This window comes from Odocoileus virginianus, chromosome 7, assembly GCF_023699985.2.
Source record: "Odocoileus virginianus isolate 20LAN1187 ecotype Illinois chromosome 7, Ovbor_1.2, whole genome shotgun sequence".
Taxonomy (NCBI): domain Eukaryota; kingdom Metazoa; phylum Chordata; class Mammalia; order Artiodactyla; family Cervidae; genus Odocoileus; species Odocoileus virginianus.
In genome coordinates, this window is record NC_069680.1 from 57,423,302 (window position 1) to 57,441,191 (window position 17,890).

Here is a 17,890-nt window from a genome sequence, read left to right on the forward strand (position 1 = left end):
TGTGTCAACTGAGAAGCCCTAATACAGATATTATATTTAGATACATCAAAAAGAGCTTAGTTGAGTCATTTACCTTCGTTACTTCACATAACTACTACATATGCTTTTCCTCATGTATTCTGTCTAGCAAATGAGACTAATCAGTTGCTCAAACTCACTCTTTGAGAGTCATTTTTGACCCTTCCTTTTCCTTCTCACCTATAACTAATTCATTTCCAAGTCATAAATTCCAGATTTAACCTTGTGATGGTTACTTTTATATATCAATTTGACTGGGTCATGAGGTGCCCTTTTGTTGGTCAAACATTCTTGAAGTCTCTATGAGAATTTTTTTGGATGCAGTTAGCATTTAAATCAATAGGATGAGTAAAGCAGATTACCCTCTCTTATGTGGGTGGGCCTCATCCAATCAGCTGAAGGCCTGAATAGAACAAAAGGACCAACCCTCCTACAAACAAGAGAGAATTCCTCTTGCCTGATGGCCTTTGAACTGGGACATCAGCCTTTTCTCTCTGACTTCAAATGCTAACTGAAACATCAGCTCTTCCTGGATCCCCAGAATGCCAGCCTTCAAACTGGAATTATATCACTGGCTATCCAGATTCTCAGTTCCTCAGGCTTGCACCAGAACTAAACCATCAGTCCTCCGGGGTCACCAGATTGCCAACTCTATCTGCAGCTCTTGAGACTTGCTAGCCTCCCTAATTATGTAATCAAAATTCCTAATAATAAATATCTCTCCCTCACTTCCCCCCACCTCATATATATATGCACAATTGCTTCTGTTTCTCTGGAGAACCCTAAGAAAGCTGCTAAAACTCTTCATCTCTCTGACTACTGAAATAGTCTCTTCAGCCTCCTGAGTTGTTTTTCAACATCTACTCTGAGCTCATTCCAATCCTATATGCTTGCTATAAATACATAAATAATGTATAGATACATAAATAACATGGACCCTATCTGATATCATAAAATCAAAGCAGGGAAAATCAATCAAACAACCTCCATTTATCCATGATATAATTATCTCTGTAAGGTTATTTCTGTTTTTGATACATGCATCTTGCTTCTAGGTTTCAATAACTATCTCACCATATGGATTATCCTCAAATAGCTAGTAGAAAAGAAACAGATTCTAAAATTTGTTTAGTATTCTTCCAAAATGTAGAAATAACCCTCACAAGTGCTTACTATTTATGTAAGACAGAAAAGGGGATAACTCAGGATACAGGGTTTTCCCATCACCAAATCCCTCATAAAAACCTCTATTCTATTTCCACTTTTAAAAATGATTCACTTCATCACTACATCTCTCACTGGGAAATAATTCCAAAATAAACTGATCTTTTCTTAGCATCACCATAAAATATTATTCTTCAGTTTAACAAAACTAGTAGACCCTCTGCAATTTTCTCTACCATAATCACTTGCAGGCTGCACTCTTCAGAGCTACATTGAGAGTTGCCTTGGGCAGGAACATTTGCCTCTTTTTTGTTAACAGTTTTACTTCTTTGACAATATTTTAAAATAATCAAAGGCTTAACTTCGCCAGTTTCTTCTTCAGTATTACTTTGGCAAAGATTTGGGAATTAAGTGACGTGGAAATCAATATTCTCCATGAAGTGACTGCCCTGAGAAGGTGTCCACAATAAAAATAAATAGGTGTCCTGAGCACAAAGTATTTTTCCCCATAGGTAAACTACTTGAGGGGAAAAAAAAAAAAGAAAAGAAAAACCTTTATGCCTCAAGAATTTAAAATATTTTTTTAAATAAAGAAGAATACAATTATTTATTTCTTGATAAAATAGCCACATTGAGCAAAAAGGATTTTTTCTTTTCCTTCTAAACATAGAAAATTGAAAAATTAATGCAAGCTGGAACTGGGCTGATCATGAAAAAAAAGTGTAAATTTAAAATACATTAATTTTAAAATATATCTGACCATATCAATTATAAAAGACTGCAAATATAAGGGAGAGAAAAAGAACAGTGAAAATTAGCCTGCGCATTCATTTGGAACCCTTTGATAAAAAGCGCTCTATCTTCTTTGGACTATCACCCCCGTGAGGGAAGGAACTGTGACATTTTATATTAATCTCTGCATAGCATTTGCCTCTTTACTGCGCCTGTGACAGTCCTTCATAATAAAAAATTTTCAGATTTTTAAATGGAACCATTTTCATTAAATAGGAAACTAACAAGATGTGTTTGCAATCCGGGTTTTCTTGGAACATTAACTATTTCATTTCAAATGTCATCCCTTTGCTCGCTAAATTTACTTCTTGCCCAGACTTAAGTTAAAAAGTGATCTCAAATTTAATAACAACTTTATAATTTAGTTTTTAATTGTTTCCAGTGATTTACTTTTAAACGACCAACAACTCTGACACCGTAGCTTATTAGCTACAAAAAAAAAAAAAATTGTTGTGGGTTAAATCAAATAAAACTTTCAATTAAACAACACATGTAAAGTCAAACAGGATTTCCCCATGTTTATTATATAAGAAGCTTTGAAATATACACAATAATGAGACAGGAATCATTAGTATTATAGAGATGAAAAGAACCTTCAAAAGTAGGATTTTACAATAAAAAGAGCACTTGAAATTTACTGTATATTAAATTTTACCACTTTTAGATATTCTTTTACTTTCTTATGAGCCTCAGGGAAACATAATAGAGAGGAAGATGCTAAATGGAATATTTCAGTATTGTGAGTAGAAAACCTCTGGTTGTACTCATGCTCATTCACACATTTAGCAAGAATTCACTGATCACTATCTGGAGCTAATCACTGTGAAACCCAGCAGGACCCTGTGGGCAAAGCCTTCTGTTTCCTGTTTCTTGTTTGCAGGAAAACATCTTTCAGCCTCCTAGAGCTTCCCAGAGTTCCAAATGGCAAATTCAAAGTTACTAATTAGAAGAGGGAGAGAATGCAGTAAGAAAAAATAGCACAGCATTGGACCTGGGCCTCACACCTCCATAGGGCATGTGCATAACAATCTGATACACATCTCTGAGTTCTGCAGGAATTAGGGTCCCCGTCCAGGTGGAAAATGATAACTTCAGGCTGAGCACAAACATGGGAAACCAAGACTGGTTGGAATCAGGTTAATGGTTGAGATTTCTGGACCACCCTGCTAACTCAGTTCAGTTCAGTTCACTGGTTCAGTCATGTCTGACTCTTTGCGACACCATGGACTGCAGCACACCAGGCTTCACTGTCCATCACCAAGTCCCAGAGCTTGCTCAACCTCACGTTTATCCCTGCTAACTCACCACCAACCAAATGCAAGAGGGTTACACACCTTGAAGCCCTCCCCTGAAAATTCTACTTATAAAAACTTCTTCCCTGAAATTCATTGAGGAGTTCAGGTCTTTTGAGCAGGAACCATCCATTTTCCTTGTATGGCCCTGGCAATAAACCTTTCTTGCTCTAAAATTCAATGTTTTGGTTTGTTTGGCCTTGCTGTGTGTTGCACACACAAACTTGGGTTCAACAACTGTGCTAATACAACATATCCCCACCAAAATTAGGCCTCTTAAGAAACCTTCTGTAAGGGGTTATTCCTGCCTGGTATTACCCATTCAGAAAATATTAACCATAAGAGTCAACCAGGAATCATACATAAACATACTGAGGAATTTTCTTATTCATGAAATCATAAATTATAAAGATTTTCCACTAGGAAAGAAAGATAGAAATTCCAAATCATAATTTCCAAGACTTAAAGCTAGATAAACCTTCTGGAGTAGACCTGTGGCAGATAAGCATTGTAAGTCAGAAGAAATGCACTCTATAAGAGGGTCTAAGAATTTGTTAGAGAGATCTGTTTCAATACATTACATGGTTCATTGTGTGGAAGCTTTCCTAGGCTACTCCATCTCAGCATAATGATTATTCTGAGCATGGAAATGGAAACTAAAAAGATGAATAGCCATGTAACCCAAACTTGAAGGATCAATGAGTCCAGGCCAAGGGTGTACCCCAAGAACAGAAGACAAGCAAGCACCTGGTTGACAAGCAAGCACCTCTAACACCAGAACTACATAGAAATGGAAACACTGGCAGTAATGCAGATGTTAGGTAGTTAGAATAGGAAAAAGGAATCCAGAATGGCAGTGGCTAAAAGACAAGGGAAAAGCCTGCAAAAATCAAACAAAGAAAGGTCTGAGAACTGGCGTGAGGACCTCAGGTAGAACAAACAGCACTCCTGGCTAGCACAATTTACATAGGGCAGGCCCAGGGGGAGGAAAAAACATAAAAAGAGGAGCCAAAGGGCAGGGGTTCTCTCTCTCTTCTCTCCACGTCTTTTGGGTCGGCATGCCCTCACGCCTCAAGGATGTATTTTCCTTTACTTTCTAAATAAAACTGAGTTGTAACATGAAGCTGTAACACTGATCTTCTGAGAGCTGAGACACGGTCTGTCTGAGGGCTTTAAATGTCCGTCGCCACAAATTTTTGTTGTGACGAGACAGAACTGAGGAAATTACACACTCCCCTGCCAGAGACATCAAATATTTCTTCCTCTCTATTAATTTCTGGGGGTTGTGGATAAGCTTAAAAAATATAGGTCATTCAAGAGGGTGGGATATGAATCAAGAGAAGGACAAACACAGTAAGGTATGCAGAGTTTGGAGCAATTAATTTGAAAAATTAAAGAGATTTAGCTTTTGTTTTACCCTCTCCTGCCCAATATTTCTGGACACTATTTGTCACTCACTTTACCTTAACTACGGAACTCAGAACACACTATGCATTCAACCACAAGCCCCTTTGCTGTGCTCCTTCTTTTGCCTGAAATGCTCTAGGAAGCCTTTTCTAAGCCATGTGGGTTGGGTTAGATGCCCTTCTTTTATGTCTCTATATTGAGCATGTGTTTACAGGACACAATTGATCCAAGTAACATCTTCTATGTGCTTCCATTTCCTCACCAGTAAAATAAAGATGATAATAACATATACCCCATAGGGTTGTTTTGGTGATTAAATAAGGTGGTATATGTAAAACCAGTTACAACAATACCTGAAACAAACTACTAGGGGAAGGAGGCATTTACTTGTGGAACTGTGCCCAAAAGAGGGGGAAAGTAAGCTGGAAAGGGGTTTAATAGATTTGATGAAAAAATAAAAATTGGGAGGTTATAAGTTTGAATGACGTTGAAGAGTAAACATAACAGGTAAACCCAAAGGATAAAAAAAGCTATGATTATAAAATGAGATACTGTAGCTTAAGATGTCAGAGACTGAAAATTTTCTACAAGGATATGATCTAATATATAGCCATATGAAGGGGAGTTGAAATTTGTATTTTTCAGAATCTGTGGGCACTGTGCTTAGAATTTTACATATGTCATTGCACTTAATTATCTGACTATTTTTATAGATGAAGAAATCAAGAATGAATAAAGTTACATGACTTGTCCAACCTTGCACAGCAAGTCAGTAACAGAGCTGGAACATAAACTCTGACTTATTTAACTCTGAAGTATATATGCTTTCCACCATAACACATCAAATACATAATGTAAGAAGGTGGGGAAGGAAGGATGGGTCAAAAGGTATTAGATTTGACCAAGTGAAAGAAATCTGAGACTAGGCAGTGGATGGGGAACACAAAGAAACACAAGTCATTCACCTGACAGCTGAACGTGAATAGAAAAGGCTCTTAATTAATTCCATAATCACTGAAAAGTATAGAGAAATGATGAGAAAAAATGAGAGAAGTGATAGTAAATAGTGACTGGGTAGCCCATGGTGAGTTCTGCTGAAGGTTGGCACCATGAGAAAAAAGTATATTACTGTGATGTATCATGAATTTTCTTATAAAATAATATGGTGGATAGTGGAATGCTGAGGAAGCAGACACTCTACCAGTAATTCACATTAGAAACCACGGAGACAAGTTCTGGGCTACTCTGGATCTGTGGCTTATACAGTCCCTACTTCTTATACAGACCACTGAACCTTAGGTCATTAGAAGGACTGATGCTGAAGCTGAAACTCCAAACTTAGGCCACCTCATGCAAAGAGTTGACCCATTGGAAAAGACCCTGATGCAGGGAGGGATTGGGGGCAGGAGGAGAAGGGGATGACAGAGGATGAGATGGCTGGATGGCATCACCGACTCGATGGACATGAGTTTGAGTAAACTCTGGGAGTTGGTGATGGACAGGGAGGGCTGGCATGCTGCGATTCATGGGGTTGCAAAGAGTCAGACATGACTGAGCAACTGAACTGAACTGAACCTTCAGTACCCAAAAAGAGGGCAAGGGAGGCACTGGGGACCAGCATCCAGTCAGTTTTATCCTCAGTCTTGTGAATATCCTGTGTACTCTTTGCTTGCCATTTTGGAGGTAGGCCATATTGAAAGCAATCTTAAATTAAGGTCAAGTCATTCTATAGTCTTAAAGTTTGTAACAATTGCTGAGGTCCAAAAGCTCAGGATAGAGGACAGAATAGCCAAACATTATGAGCTTCAGAGAAAGGAATTCTTACATAATAAAACAACAGATTCTGTGGATTTAGTGGTAAAGGGTAAGGTGAATGAATGCCCATTGACACAACTGAGACTCATATACTCAGAGGGTGGGTACATGAGCAGACTTCATTGCAAATGGTGGCATGAGAGAGCTAGCTTTTGGTTAATGTAAAAGGCTGAGAAGTGTGTCTTTAAGGTGTTCAAGTTTGTTTTCAAGGTGATGTGTATCTGGAGAATAATGGGAAGGGTTTTGAGATGAATAACAAAGGGAGGATAAGTATAGAGGAACAAAGAACAAAGTAGGATAATAATATTGTCAGTGAGCATGGGTGATCCTGGGGGCTGGTATTTGGTAATGTTACCACAGATGGCAGGGAATAAAAAAGGGTGGTATTACATTATTTCAGGTTTTTCCATGTATCTCTGATATAATGTAAATATAGCCTTCAGCTGAGTATAATTCCCATCACACAATGAAAGCAAACCTTTCCCCATCATAACAGACCTGGGCAGGTAAAGCAGAAATACCAGTACATTTTGGAATACTGGGATAATCATTTAACTCCCTAAAATGAAAGCATTGGTTTAAATCTCAAAGATCACACAGTCTCACAATATGTCAATTTTCTTGATAAACAATATTTACTGTAACTCATTCAAATTTCTTTTGAATCAATCATATGTGTTTCCACTCCAACATAAACTGGCATAACAAATTTCATAGGTATCAAAAAATCTTAAAGTAGAAAAGAAATGTACAAAAAAGATGTTCATGATCCAGATAATCAGGATGGTGTGATCACTCATGCTCACCTAGACCCTGACACCTTGGAATGAAAAGTCAAGTGGGCCTTAGGAAGCATCACTACGAACAAAGCTAGTGGAGGTGATGGAATTCCAGTTGAGCTATTTCAAATCCTAAAAGATGATGCTGTGACAGTGCTATACTCAATGTGTCAACAAATTTGGAAAATTCAGCAGGGGCCACAGAACTGGAAAAGGTCAGTTTTCATTCCAATCCCAAAGAAAGGCAATGACAAAGAATGCTCAAACTACCACACAATTGTGCTCATCTCACACGCTAGTAAAGTAATGCTCAAAATTCTCCAAGCCAGGATTCAGCAATACATGAAAATGTGAACTTCCAGATGTTGAAGCTTCTCTTAGAAAAGGCAGAGGAATCAGAGATTAAATTGCCAACATCCACTGGATCATCGAAAAAGCAAGAGAGTTCCAGAAAAACATCTATTTCTGCTTTATTGACTATGGCAAAGCCTTTGACTACGTGGATCACAACAAACTGAGGAAAATTCTGAAAGAGATGGGAATACCAGACCACCTGACCTGCCTCTTGAGAAATCTGTATGCAGATCAGGAAGCAACAGTTAGAACTGGACATGGAATAACAGACGGGTTCCAAATAGGAAAAGAGTTCGTCAAGGCTGTATATTGTCACTCTGTTTATTTAACTTATATGCAGAGTACATCATGAGAAAGGCTGGGCTGGAGGAAGAACAAGCTAGAATCAAGATTGCCCAGAGAAATATCAATAACCTCAGATATGTAGCTGACACCATCCTTATGGCAGAAAGTGAAGAAGAACTAAAAAGCCTCTTGATGAAGGTGAAAGAAGAGAGTGAAAAGGTTGGCTTAAAGCTCAACATTCAGAAAACGAAGATCATGGCATCCAGTCCCATCACTTCATGGGAAATAGATGGGGAAACAGCAGAAACAGTGGCTGAATTTATTTTGGGGGGCTCCAAAATCACTGCAGATGGTGATTGCAGCTATGAAATTAAAAGATGCTTACTCCTTGGAAGGAAAGTTATGACCAACCTAGATAGCACATTAAAAAGCAGAGACATTACTTTGCCAACAAATGTCCATCTAGTCAAGGCTATGGTTTTTCCAGTGGTCATGTATGGGTGTGAGAGTTGGACTATAAAGAATGCTGAGTGCCAAAGAATTGATGCTTTTGAACTGTGGTGTTGGAGAAGACTCTTGAGAGTCCCTTGACTGCAAGGAGATCCAACCAGTCCATCCTAAAGGAGATCAGTCCTGGGTGTTCATTGGAAGGACTGATGCTGAAGCTGAAACTCCAATATTTTGGCCACCTGATGTGAAGAGCTGACTCATTGGAAAAGACCCTGATGCTGGGAAAGATTGAGGGTAGGAGGAGACGGGGATGACAGAGGATGAGATGGTTGGATGGCATCACCGACTTGATGGACATGGGTTTGGGAAGACTCTGGCAGTTGCTGATGGACAGGGAGGCCTGGCGTGCTGCAGCTCATGGGCTCCCAGTCAGACAGGACTGAGCAACTGAACGGAACTGAACTTATTTATTGACACATTTGTGTCTCTTTTTAGGTTCACATAGCAGCTGCAGATTGTTCTTGCATCCATGTATCAATATTTTGGGAGTAAGAGCATTTTAATTCTTCCTTTGCTTTTCAGTCATTTAGTCTTCAGTAATATCTGGGAGTTGGTGATGGACAGGGAGGCCTGGCGTGCTGAGATTCATGGGGTCACAAAGAGTCTGACATGACTGAGTGACTGAACTGATCTGAATATCCTATTTAAGCGTTCAACTTTCCAGGTTAAACAGCAATATTTTTCTGATGTAGAAGGACTTGGTTTTGTTATTTTTGTTTCTCTGTTTTTTTGGTTTTGTTTGGTCAGTCACTTACTACTTTTAGCATTTGTGAAATAATGATTAATATTTTCCCTATATCACTATTATTATATTCTCTTATAATTATTTATGTATTTGCATTCAAAAATAGAATTCTCAAAGAGCAGAGACTGTGTCCTTGCCATCTTTATTTATTTGTTTCCAGGAAAGAAGCAATGATTATACTATATGTTTAATTGAATTTCTGTGTGATATGAATTTTTTAAAAATTTGTTTCTTCCTGTGAAGGAAATTACTAGAAAGAAAAACAAGTTAAAAAAAAGGACACATGAAGAAAAGAAAGATATGGAAATAATATTCTAATTACTAACAATACTACAAAGAGCTTGAATATATATCATTGTTGTTGTTCAGTTGCTAAGTCATGTCTGATTCTGCAAGCCCATGACTGCAGCACACCAGGCTCCTTTGTCCTCCACTATCTCTGAGGGTTTGCTCAGATTCATGTCCATTGAATCAGTGATGCTATCTAACCATCTTGTCCTCTGTTGCCCTCTTCTCCTTTTGCCTTCAATCTTTCCCATCATCAGGGTCTTTTCCAGTGAGTCAGCTCTTTGCATTAGGTGGCCGAAGTATTAGAGTTTCAGCATCAGTCCTTCCAATGAATATTCAGGGTTGATTTCCTTTAGGATTGACTGGTTTGATCTTCTTATTGTCCAAGGGACTCTCAAGAGTCTTCATCAGGACCACAACTCAAAAGTATCAATTCTTAGGTGCTCAGCCTCCTTTATAGTCCACATCCATACATGACTACCGGGAAAACCAAGTTTTGACTGTTTGGACCTTCATGAGCAAAGTGTTATTTCTCCTTTTTAATATGCTGTCTAGGTTTGTCATAGCTTTACTTCCAAGGAAAAGCATCTTTTATTTTAATTGCTGCAGCCACTGTCCACAGTGATTTTGGAGCCTAAGAAAATAAAGTCTGTCACTGCTTCTAATTTTCCCCTTCTATTTGTCATGAAGTGATGGGACCAGATGCCATAATCTGAGTTTTTATTATGCTGAGTTTCAATCAACATTTTCACTCTCATCTTTCACCCCTTAAAGAGGCTCCTGAATTCTTCACTTCCTGCCATTAAAGTGGTATCACCTGCATATCTGAAATTCTTGATATTTCTCCTGGCAATCTTGATTCCAGCATGGATCCATCCAGTCTGCAATTTCACATGATGTACACTGCATAGAAGTTAAATAAGCAGAGTGACAATATATAGCCTTGTCATACTCCTTTCCCAATTTGGAACCATTCAGTTGTTCCATGTCTGGTTCTAACATACATATAAGGTTCTTCAGGAGTAAGATGGTCTGGTACTCCTACTTTGTTAGAATATTCCATAGTTTATTGTGATCCACATAAAGGATTTAGCTTAGTCAGTGAAGCAGAAGGAGATGTTTCTCTGGAATTCCCTTGCTGTTTCCATGATTCTACCTATGTTGGTCATTTGACCTTTGGTTCCTCTGTCTTTTCTAAATCTAGCTTGTACATCTGGAACTTCTTGGTACTTCTAAAGCCTAGCTTGAAAGATTTTGAGCATTATACCTTGCTAGCATGTGAAATGAGCACAACTGTATGGTAGTTTGAATATTCTTTGGCATTGCCCTTCTTTGGGATTGGAAGGAAAAACTGACCTTTTCCAGACCTGTGGCCACTGCTGAGTTTTCCAAATTTGCTGACATACTGAGTGAAGCACTTTAACTGCATCATCTTTAGGATTTTAAATAGCTTCAGGTGGAATACTGTCACCCCACTAGCTTCGTTTGTAGTATCGCTTCCTAAGGACCCCTTGACTTCACACTCCTGGATATCTGGCTCTAGGTGAGTGACCACACCACCATAGTTATTTGGTTCATTAAGACCTTTCCTGTATAGTTTTGCTGTGTATTCTTGCTACCTCTTCTTAATCTCTTCTGCTTCTGTTAGGTTCTTATCATTTCTATCCTTCATCATGACCATTCTTAGATGAAATGTTCCCTTGAAATCTCCAATTCTGTGAAGATATCTCTAGTCTTTCCCAATCTATTGTTTTGCTCTATTTCTTTGTATTGTTCATTTAAGAAGGCCTTCTTACCTCACCTTGCTATTCTCTGGAACTCTGCATTCAGCTAGGCATACTTTCCCTTCTCCCTTGCCATTTGCTTTTTTTTTTTTCCCCTTGGCTCTTTGTAAAGCCTCCTCAGACAACCACTTTGCCTTCTTGCATTTCTGTTTTTGGAATGGTTTTGGTCACTGCTTCCTGTACATTGTTACAAACCTCCATCCATAATTCTTCAGGAACTCTTTCTACTAGACCTAATCCCTTGAATCTATTTGACACCTCCACTGTGTAATCATACGGATTTGAATGGTCTAGTGGTTTTCCCTATTTTCTTTCATTTAAGTCTGAATTTTTCAGTAAGGAGTTCATAATCTGAGCCACAGTGAGCTCCAGGTCTTGTTTTTGCTGACTGTATAGAGCTTCTCCATCTTCAGCTGCAAAGAACATAATCAATGTGATTTTGGTATTGATCATCTGGTGATGTCTGTGTGTAGAGCCATCTCTAGGGTTGTTGGGAAAGGATGTTTGCTACAACCAGCACATTCTTTTGACTAAACTCTGTTAGCCTTTGCCCTGCTTCAGTTTGTACTCCAAAGCTAAACTTGCCTCTTACTCCCAGTATCTCTTGATTTCCTGCTTTTGCATTCCAACCCCCTATAGAAAAGGATATCTGGTTTGGTGTTAGTTCTAGAAGGTGTTGTAGGTCTTCATAGAACTAGTCAACTTTGGCTTCTTCAGTGTCAGTGGTTGGGGCCTAGACTGGGATTACTGTGATGTTGAATGGTTTGCCTTGGAAACACACTGAGATCATTCTGTCATCTTTGAGAGAGCATACAAGTACTGCATTTCAGATTCTTTCTTTGACTATGAGAGCTACTCCATTTCCTCCAAGAGATTCTTGCCCATAGTAGTAAATATGATGGTCATTTGAATTAAAATTGCCCATTTGATTTTAGTTCACTGTTTCCTAAGATGTCAATATTCAACCTTGCCATCTCCTGCTTGACCACATCCAATTTACCTTGATTCATGGACCTAACATTCCAGCTTCCTATGCAATATTGGTCTTTATAGTATCAGACTTTACTTTCATTACCATACACATTCACAACTGAGCATCATTTCTGCTTTGGCCCAGTTGCTTCATTCCTTCTGGAGCTACTAGTAATTGCTCTCTACTCTTCCCCGGTAGCAAATCAGACACCTTCCAACCTGGAGGGCTCATCTTCCGGTGACTTACTTTTTGCCTTTTCATATTGTTCATGAAGTGTACTCAGGTTAAGAAGACTGGAGTGGGTTGCCATTTTCCCCTCTAGTGGACCACATTTTTTCAGAGCTCTTCACTTTGACCCATCCATCTTGGGTGGCCCTGCACAGCTTCACTGAGTTACAGAAGTCCCTTGACCATGACAAGGCTGTGATCTACAAAAGGGAAATATATATATATATATATATGCACACACACACATAAACACATATATGTATCAGAAGAGATTTTACTTTCTCACAGTTTTGACTACATTTTCAATTAACAGATTAAAAAAATCAAAGAAAAGGCATCTTATTGTAAAGTGACATCAGTTCAGTTCAGTGATTCAGTTGTGTCCAACTCTTTGCGACCCCATGGACTGCAGCACACCAGGCTTTCCTGTCCTTCACCGACTCCCAGAACTTGCTCAAACTAAGGCCCATCGAGTCGGTGATGCCATCCAAATATCTCATCCACTATCTTCCCCATCTCCTCCTGTCTTCAATCTTTCCCAACATCAGGGTCTTTTCCATTGAGTCAATTTGTCGCATCAGGTGGCCAAAGAATTGGAGCTTCAGCTTCAGCATCAGTCCTTCCAATGAATATTCGGGACTGATTTCCTTTAGGATTCACTGGTTTGATCTCCTTGCTGTCCAAGAGACTCTCAAGAGTCTTCTCCAACACCACAGTTTAAAAGCAAAATTCTTCGGTGCTCAGCTTTCTTTATAGTCCAACTCTCACATCCATACATGAAGCCTGGAAAAAATCATAGCTTTGACTAGGCTAAACTCTGTCACCAAACTAATGCCCCCACTTTTTAATATGCTGTCTAGCAGCAGCAGCAGCTTGGTCATAGCTATTCTTCCAAGGAGTGAGTATCTTTTAATTTCATGGTTGCCAACAACATCTGCAGTGATTTTGGAGCCCAAGAAAATAAAGTCTGTCACTGTTTCATTTGTTTCCCATTTGCCATGAAGTGACAGTACTGGATACCATGATCTTCATTAATTAAATGTTGAGTTTTAAGCCAGTTTTTTCACTCTCCTCTTTCACTTTCATCAAGAGGCTCTCTAGTTCTTTTTCACTTTCTGCCATAAGGGTGGTTTCATCTGCATATCTGAGATTATTGATACTTCTCCCTGCAATCTTAAGGGAGAAAGATTATGCTTCAGCTTATGCTTCATCCAGTCCAGCATTTTGCATGAGGTATTCTACATAAAAGTTAAATAAGCAGGGTGACAATATGTAGCCTTGATGTACTTCTTTTCCAAGTTTGAACCAGTCCATTGTTCCATATCTGGTTATAACTGTTGCTTTTTGGCCTGCATACAAATTTCTAAGGAGGCAGGTAAGGTGGTCTGGTACTACCATCTCTTTAAGAAATTTTCCACAGTTTGTTATGACCTCACAGTCAAAGGCTTTAGCAAAGATAATGAAGCAGAAGTAGATGCTTTTCTGGAATTCTCTTGCTTTTTCTATGATCCAACAGAATTGGCAATTCGATCTCTGGTTCCTCTGCCTTTTCTAAATGACTGACTCATGTCAATGTATGACAAAAACCACTACAATATTGTAAAGTAATTAGCTTCCAACTAATAAAAATAAATGGGAAAAAAATAAATAAATCCAGCTTGAACATCTGGAAGTGCTTGGTTCATGTACTATTGAAGTCTAGGTGAATTTTGAGCATTACTTTGCTAGTGTGTGAGATGAGTGCAATTGTGCAGTAGTTTGAACATTCTTTGTATTGTCTTTCTTTGGGATTGGAATGAAAACTGACCTTTTCCAGTACTATCACCACTGCTGAGTTTTCCAAATTTGCTGGTATATTGAGTGCAGCCCCTTCACCACATCATCTTTTAGGATTTGAAATAGCTCAACTGGAATTCCATCTCCTCCACTAGCTTTGTTCATAGTGATGCTTCCTAAGGCCAACATGACTTTGCATTCCAGGATGTCTGGCTCTAGGTGAGTGATCATATACCATTTGGTCTTTCTGTGTCATTAAGATCTTTTTTGTATAGTTCTTCTGTGTATTCTTGACACTTCTTAATATCTTCTGCTTCCATTATGTCCCTACCATTTCTAATCTTTATTGTGCCCATCTTTGCATGAAATGTTCCTTTAGTATCTCTGATTTTATTAAAGAGATCTCTAGTCTTTCCCATTCTATTGTCTTCCTCTATTTCTTTGCATTGATCACTTAGGTAGGCTTTCTTATCTCTCCTTGTTATTCTTTGTAACTCAGCATTCAGATGGGTATATCTTTCCTTTTCTCCTTTGCCTTTCCCTTCTCTTCTTTTCTCAGCTATTTGTAAGGTCTCCTCAGACAACTATTTTGCCTTTTTGCATTTCTTTTTCTTAGGGATGGTTTTGATCACTGCCTCCTGTACAATGTTACAAACCTCTGTCCGTAGTTCTTCTGGCACTCAATAAAATCTAATCCCTTGAATCTATTTGTCACTTCCCACTGAATAATCATAAGGGATTTAATTTAGGTCATACCTAAATGGTCTAGAGTTTTCCCTACTTTCTTCCTTTTAAGTCTGAATTTTGCAATAAGGAGTTTATGATCTGAACCACAGTCAGCTCCTGGTCTTATATTTGCTGACTGTAAAGAGCTTCTCCATCTTTGGCTGCACAGAATATAATCAATCCGATTTTGGTATTGACCATCTAATGATGTCCTTGTGTAGAGTCTTCTCTAGTGTTGTTGGAAGAGGGTGTTTGCTATGATCAGTGGGTTCTCTTGGTAAAACTCTGTTAGCCTTTGCCCTGCTTCATTTTGTATTCCAAGGCCAAACTTGCCTGTTACTCCAGATAAAGTGACATAGGATTCCTCTAACCGTACTGAAGGTTTTCAAGTAAGAAACTTGAATCTGTAAACCCAGCAGAGGAAATCTTTCTAGAGAGAGAATATTGAGAGAAATATTATCTTATCAGATATATAATCTTATCAGAGAAAAAGAATAGAAGACAAATTATCTGAATTTGGAACTAAATACCAAATGACTGGAATGACATGTGTTACCCTCCAAGAGAAGAGAGAGTATTTATTGAGTATACATTCAGTTTTGATGAGGTGGTAAGGGACTAGCATTGGAACTGGGCAAGGTGTGACATCAAGCAAACCTCCAACATTGTGGTAGAAACATTCTGGCTGCTATTTCTTACTTACTTTACTAGATAGCTGTGGTTGAAATATCACAGACTGAATGAGAAGAGGTAGTAGGACAAATCTTAAAGTTCAGAAAGAAAACACCAGGCCAACAGCTTACAGCATGACAACAACAGAATGGCATGAATGGCATTTGGTAAGGATCTCTCTAGGAGTGTCAAGACAGGGTCTAAAGTTAGGTAAAAACGTCTCTTAGCCATTGTGACCAAAGTTTGTACACTGTGCTCAAAGTTGGTATATTGCATTTGACATAAGAAAACAATTTTGTTGCCTTTGCTGTATTTAAATTTTTTTTAAGTATATGGATTGTTCTTACACATTTTCATAATCAGATTGATCCCCTCTAACATGCTTCACATTTATTAATTTCATTAATCTCACAAATTTTATTAGTCTTCACACTTTAAGGCATAATTTTTCATCCAACAACTTATTTTCTTATAAGCTTCTAAATTTCTTACTAGGGGCACAAGATAGTGTTGAGAAATTCCTGCTCCTACATGCAAGCGGGTTTTATTTTTATAATAAATCCTAGCATAAAATCCATCTGACTGTAACCAACCCAAAATTCTGTCTTACTCTCACAATCAGTTTTGAAGTGATATACATTATACATCTTTTCTCTATTTATAATATTTATTTGTTACAACTACTGAACAGAATGAAGCAGCAGAAATCTTGACATTGTGTAGGCTTGGTTAGAGCAACTGCAGAGGGACAGATGTGTTTAATTAAATTCTTTTTCAGAAAAAAAATGGAAAAGTTTAAACAGTATTATTCCGTGTCCCACCTTAACCCTGCCAATTGAGTGGTTAGAGATCTATTAAAGATAACAATTTATATGAGTAACCATGACATGCATCACTATAATTTATTTATATAAGTAGATATTAATATAACTCCAGAATAGCTGTTCCCTTCTCCAAGGGATCTTGCCATCCCAGAGACTGAATCCAGGTTCCTGCATGGCAGGCAGATTCTTTACCATCTGAGCCACCAGGGAAGCCCTCCTAAGGTTCAAGCTTAGCCATAAAATTACACCATTTCTCTGGATATGTAATATTCTAGGCATGGTCATTTGCTTAAAAAATAGACAAATGAACTTTTATAACAGGAAGAAATTTCAAAGCTTTTTACTTTATAACAGGAAGATATTTCAAAATTCAGATTATTTACTTTTCCCCCTTTAGATGCACCTCTGAGAAAAAACACTGACGTATGTGTATATCTGTGTGTGATTGTGTATTTTAAAGTTCGTGAAATCTGTGGTAAAAGAGTTCAAATCCATAAGAAGTCTTAGAATTGATAAGGAGTCATAGCTAGGAAACACAGATCCAAATCCCATTAGCTAGCACACACGCACACACACACAGAGGCAGCAGTGGATTTTTCAGCAACAAAGAACAACAACATAAGTGGGTATTAGAAACAAACTTTCCCAGGATGCAATAGAAATATTTCATATTTGTAAATGATAGTCTTTTTTTTATCATAACTTGTTATAAACTAAAATGACTCATAGATCCTAGTCTTCTGAAAAAGAATTGAAACTTCACTGTCTGCACCTATAGCTTATATAAACTGCTATATTAGATACTAGTCAATCAGCCTTAACATTTATTTCTTTTCTCCTCTTTAGAAAGAGTGGATATTTAGTGCCCGACACAATGCCTGACATAGTACACAAACATGTTTATTAAATGATAGGTATTCACAGTAGATATTATTTTCTCCCATCCCCCTATTTGAAGAAAATATTCCTTCAAATCAAAGGGTTCAAATATCAACTACCAGCTTCTTAGATGATCTTCCCAGAGTTGAGCATCTAACTCAAATTAGGTCATCATAAATGCATCAAATACAGAAAAAAAATTAGGTACTTATTATTTACTCTGTTGTGTATGTTGTTCTGTCTGTTAGTATCCATGTGTTTTCCATTCTGGGATATTCTAGAGATTTTGCAAAAATTCAATTTCCTAAGTTATTTATCTGTAGGGATAGAGTAGAAAGCGCACCTTTAAATGACTTTTCTTGGGAGCCAAAGATAGACACTGATCTTTGGTTGCTTTGATATATTTAGCTGATATATATGTACTTAATATAAATATGAAATAATAAAATTATGCTGATACAGATTGTTCAGGTACACTAATAAGCTGGAATATGAAAATAAAGGATATAAATTTATGTGATTTTTAAGTTTGATATTATGACTCTTCACAACATTTCAAATTCTAATTCAGTTCAAAAC

General features: G+C 37.9%; 1 protein-coding gene and 1 long non-coding RNA gene across 3 annotated transcripts in view; both read right to left on the reverse strand.

The window, feature by feature from the left end:
• The window catches only part of CTNNA3 (catenin alpha 3), a 1,809,955-nt gene that overhangs the window by 1,270,087 nt on the left and 521,978 nt on the right, over positions 1-17,890 (reverse strand). The gene's annotated exons all lie outside the window — the stretch shown is intronic.
• LOC110134628 (uncharacterized) overlaps positions 1-17,890 on the reverse strand; it is a 61,475-nt gene that overhangs the window by 9,334 nt on the left and 34,251 nt on the right. The gene's annotated exons all lie outside the window — the stretch shown is intronic.